General features: G+C 44.4%; 1 pseudogene; it reads left to right on the plus strand.

The window, feature by feature from the left end:
• Positions 1-208: 208 nt before the first annotated feature.
• LOC113262710 (60S ribosomal protein L35-like) lies at positions 209-575 on the plus strand (annotated as a pseudogene).
• Positions 576-5,717: the final 5,142 nt, after the last annotated feature.

The following is a 5,717-nucleotide window of genomic DNA, read 5'->3' on the forward strand; positions in this document are numbered from 1 at the left end:
GCTCCCATCAGGTGGACCCATCATGGTTGAGCAGCTTCCAAGTTCTGGGGATTGGGTGTCTCCAACCTCGAAGTAGAAGTGGTTTCCTGCTCTGGTTGCTTCCCATCCACTGTATCTATGCAACAAAATCTTGTATTAATATTCCTTGTTGGAAATATTAAATTTGTTCCTCTTTCCCAAGGAGCAGGTGGTAGCAACTTTTGCAGCCATGGCCAAGATTAAAGCTCAAGACCTTCCCAGCAAGAAGGGAGGGGAGGGGGCACTGCTTAAGCAGCTGAGAGACCTGAAGATGGAGCTGTCCCAGCTGTGTGTCCCCAAATGACAGACCAGGAAGCTTCCAAGCTCTCCAAGTTGTCTGCAAATTAATTGCCCATAATCTCACTGCCATTAACCAGACTCAGAAAGGGAACCTCAGGAAATTATACAAGGTAAGAAGTAACAAGCCCCTGGATTTGCAGGCCAAGAAGACACGTGCCAGGTGCTGGCAGCTGAACAAGCACAAAGAGAACCTGAGCAAGAAGCCGCAGTGGAAGTAGAGCCTGTTCCCATTATGGTAGTAGGCAGTAAAGGCCTGAGCATTGGTGTCAATAAAACAGAAACAAACTGGGGAAAAAAATACCTAAAGTTGTTTCACTGACTAATATAAGAAGCCACAAAGGTTTATTGAGCAGAGGAGTGGGAGGATCTTGAATTACCTTTTGGAGAGATTACTCTGGCTGCTGCAAAAACTGTTGCTAGGACAGGAAGATGTATAGAATCTTAAACCACCTAGAAAGTTCTTTCAATAGTCCCAGCAACAGGTGGTTGTGTCCAGGGCTTCAATGGCAGCAGTAAATAAAGAGTGAAATGGATAGAATCAAGCTCTGTGCTGGAAACAGATGCTAAAGAAAGTGGTGAAGGTTGGATGTCAGGGATAGGAAAAAAGAGAAGTACCAGTAATGACTCGTCTAGATTTTTGGCTTGACCAACTATGTGGCAAGTATAGAGATGGGAAGGTAAGGGCAGGGGAAGTTTGGGGGTCAAATGGCATGTCAAATTGTCTCCTGCTTCATGGAGCCTCCAGCAACTCTTCCAGTTGGAAGCAATTTATCCCTCCTTTGTAATCGCAGCATAGTGGAATAATATTATAATTATATAGCTATATGTCCGTCTGACTTAGTTCCCCTGCTCGATTATAATTTGATGTGGCTCACCATTTCTTGTTCATCTTTGTGACCTCCATAGCACTTGCGCTCTCAGACATGGAGCCATGGGACCCACCAGTGAGTTGGCAGCCTAACAGAATCACCTGTAGGCCACACGCACCAAATTTGAGTCTCTTATTATACAAAAGGGTATGGCTTTCAGTACCCACTTTGAGCCCTTGCTAACAATCCTTGGTGTCCCTCCCGCCTCATAAATTAAACCTGCTTCCCTGTTGATGGGCAGTTGTCCCTGACCTACATGCCCATACTCCTTCTCTGCCCTGCCCATGACTCTATTCTTCCCAGCAGGAAGGACCTATAGAGACTCAACAAGTATTTACTGAACTGAACCAAAGTGACATCACCAAACACCACAAACAGCATGCTTTCTTTTAAAGGCTCCTTCAACTTTCTCCTGTTTCCTAATCTCTCACTTCTAGCCATCACTGAATTCACTGCAGCCATTCCCCGTAGTGAGGTCAGTGACAGTAGGTTCCCTGGATCCATCACAGATCCTGTTCCCTTGGGAAGGTGAAGTAAATCCCCTGGGCCCTTTGCTCATCTGAACAATGAACATAACAGCCCTGCCCTTCTTGGGGAGCCATTGTGAGGGGCGGCCACCATTTATGTGGAGGGGGAGGTCTCAAGAAGGAAAGGCTCCTGGGAAAATGGAAAACAACAAGCCTTCTGCTTCTTACCATTCCCATCCCAATACAGAGTCTGCCTCTTCTAACATCATCTTTCTTGTGGCTGCAGCCACTTAAGTTTCTTCCTTCAGGTCCTTCCACTGTCTCTTCATTTATTTTTTGAATTAATCATAAGCTCTGTGTCCACACTTTAAGTGACTCTTAAGTCCTACATAAATCCTGTCTCATTTCATTCTCTCCCTGGGTGTCCTCTGCTCTGAAGCAGCATTCATATCATCCCCCACAGCCCAACAGCAAATATTCACAAAGTGCCCACTCTGGATGAGACACTGTGCCAGATAGCTTTAATACAAATGAGAGGCCTGTCCTCCCACAGCTGAGTTTATTCGAGGACACAGGACAAAGAGTAAGACCTCCTCACTATACAGGAAGGACCACTAATTTGGACTTCCCTGTGATACACACTTGCACAAGATTTCATGCCATTTCTGCCCAGGACACTTATTCTCCACATGTCTGCATAAAGCTGACCTCCTTTTTTCCGGGTGCTCCACTCTGAGGAGAAACTAAAGACCCTTAGTCAAGATGACCATAGGGCTTGACACCTCATCCTCCAAGAAATCAGTAAAGGAACTCCGGGAATCTACTGGACAAGAGAAGACTAGCCTATCATCAAATACCCAGGCGTGTTCATGTGAAGGAAGGATGAGGAAGCTGGGCTTATCAGGTCCCCTGGGAAAGGTCAGAATCCAGGAGTGAAAGCTACCACAGGCAGATTTTTAGCTCAGCCCGGTGAAATATGTTCCAATAGTCAGAAGAGCCTGAGGACAGGAGGAAAGCCTCATGTAGTAATGAGGCCCCTGTCACCACAGATGACAACAAAGGGGTCACTGAGAAAATATAACCACTGCCTAAATGATATTTGAGACAATCATTGTTTTATGAAAATAAATTCCCCCAGTGAGAACCAAGACTCTGCCAGGGCAAAAATCCCTATTTCATTACTAAAATTACCACATCTCCTGTCTTCTGTGTACTCTGAAAATGGGGCAACGCTATCTGTACTTCCAGAGAGAGGAGAAGCACTCCTGGGCTATTCACGTGAGAGAACTCAGACAGGAGCCTCACACATCTTTGGCTCTGATGATTGAGGGAAGTGAGAAGAGTGGCAGATCATTGATTATCCCCAAGATGATTGAGAGAATAAGAATATTTCCTTTCATGCCTCAAGCTGAACTGAAAACATAACCATGGAAATAAGACCCTTTTCCAATCAGTTTTAAACTGTAAACCTCAGTGGGAAAGTGACTTGACTGTCAAAAGAAAATATAGGAATGGAAAGCAAGCTCCTAAAACCATAAGACTTTCAGGAGAGCAACCCAACAGTTCTTCTGCATAACAACAAGGTACCATAGGTGACATCTCGCCTTTCCATGAAGAACCAGAGGATCCCTCTATCTCGCTTCATTCACAGTACTGAAGGGTCCAAGGGATGGACAAGTGAGAGATTCTGGCAGGGCTCCCAGAGGCCATGCAGGTTGGCTTCTTGGACAGATGTCCCCCCATGCGCCCTCAGGGGGCTGAACACACATACCTACTGGGGCAGCACAAAGGCCAAGCTTGTGTCTGCATCCTTGAGCTTTCTACCCATCATCAGCCCACAAAGGAAAACAGGAGTCAACTCTGAAACAAAAATTACCAATGAACAGAGGCTGCGTGGCCTGCCATGGGATGAAAACAAAATCCAAATGTAGTCCTCACTCTCAGTGTGTGAAGAGTCAATGAAGAGGAAAGGGGACATGCATAAAAACTTGTAGAAAGTTGCTATCCAGCTAGCTGGGAGATTGGATTGGTTGCAGGCCTCAGTGGTTGGGAAAGGCTTCAAAGGAGCAGAAGCCCACATTGGGGTGCTGTGCAGAAACATGCGATTATAATTGTGGATATGATTTAAACAGACAATTCAGGTACGCACTGTCCAATAAGGTAGCTTCTAGCCATATGTAGCCATTTAAACTTAAATAAAATTATAAAATAAAATTTAAAACTCATTTTCTCAGTCATAATAGTCCACACTTCAAGTGTGCAATAGTCACTGTGACTAGTTGCTACCATATTGGCCAGAGCAGAATTTCCACCATCATAGAAAGTTCTATTAGACAATTCTGATCCAAATTGTCCTTAACCCCCTTCAGTGGTCTTTAAATGCCCTGAATGAACTCTGAACTCACTGCTGTGGCTTAGATGTCACTTGGGGACTGGTCCCTGTCTGGCTCTCAGGACTCATTTTTGCCACTCTGGACCCATAAACCATATGGACCAACTGGAGTGAGTAAACTTCGTTCCTTCCTTCTCACAAGCTGCTCCCTCCAGCAGCTAGCTGAATCACTTCCCCTGACCCTTTTGGCTGACCTGATTTCTTCTCATCCTGCTTGGCCAGTCAACGCATCCCTTTTCTGGGGACCTTCTGGACCCTTTAGATAAGACAAAGTCACCCCTGCTTTGCAATCTCAGAGAGGTCTGTGCTTTGTTGTTCACTGATGTATCCCAAGTCTGTAGAATACTGCCTGGCTCATAGTAGGCTCTCTAATTATTTGTTGAGTGAACAAATAAAGAACTCTGTTAGAATGCCTTTTATCATTGTTAGTCAACCATCATAGTTTGCAATCACACAAGGGCAAGGGATTGATTTATCTCATTCACCACCTTATCTCCAGTCTCTTCAATATAACAGACAATCAAAATTATGAAGGAATGATGGCAAAAGAAAGGAAGGGAAGAAAAGAAGAAGGGAGGGTATGAGAAAAGGAGAGAGAAAGAGAGGGAGAGAAGGAGAAAGAAGGGAGGAAGTTGGAGATAAAGGAAAATAAAAGGAAGAAGTAGGTGAGTAAATGATGAATGCAAAGCTTATGCCTTAGGAGACAGGAAAAACGATGGTGTTATTGAGAAACAGAATAGCTGGGGAACTAATGGCACCAAGCAGTCAAGCTTAGTCAAGCTTTGACTGTACAATGCTGAAACAATCATTTCCCATCACCAACTCAAGGACAAGCTTATAAAGACTCCCTGAATAGCCCCATCCTTCCCACCCCCTCGCCTCAACCCACTGGAATGAGAAATAGAAGTGCAAATTAAGATTTTTATTACAATTAGCAGCCTAACACAGGCATCACCTGTGTTACTGAAATGTGATATTTCATCTGAGACACTCATAATCATAGCCCAATGGGGGAGCCTGTGAATAAGTCACTGCCTATTTTTCAACACTTTACATGAAATGATTTTTATTCTTTACACTTGCTAGTTATCCCCAAGGAATTCAAGGCAATTTACAAACTTTTAATTCTCCTGACATTCTAAGAGTGAAGGAGGTAAAAGTCTAGAACGTATAAATGGGGAGAGAAAAACCATGTGACAGGATTAAGCACCCAGACAGAGAAGACTCATCTGTCCCCAGAGCCCACCCTTCTGAAGCTGAACAGAAGGGTTTTATAGTGATATTCCTAAAAGCCATCTCAGCACCCCTAAAAGCTGGGGTGGAAATGAGCCTGGATAGGCTGAAGGTGAGTGAGGTATAAGGCAGCAGTATTAACAGGTGTGGGCATAATCAATGATAAAAAGGAAAGACATGAAGGCATGAGGTCAAAGGCACAGAATAGAACTTGGAAGGGCCTGGGAGGGGCTTGGGCCAGGAGCACTGTGAGTGACAGTCTCCCCTTCAAAGAAGAAGAAACAGAGGATGCAGAAAAGAGCACATATATGAAAGAAGCATTAAAAAAAAATCCAGAAATAGCAATTTTAGAGGTAATGAAGGCAATAACAAGGGAAACAATGTGACTTGCCGAAACCTACACAGTGAGCTAGGATAGAGAAGAAACCAGAACCCTGA

This window comes from Ursus arctos, unplaced genomic scaffold, assembly GCF_023065955.2.
Source record: "Ursus arctos isolate Adak ecotype North America unplaced genomic scaffold, UrsArc2.0 scaffold_2, whole genome shotgun sequence".
NCBI lineage: Eukaryota > Metazoa > Chordata > Mammalia > Carnivora > Ursidae > Ursus > Ursus arctos.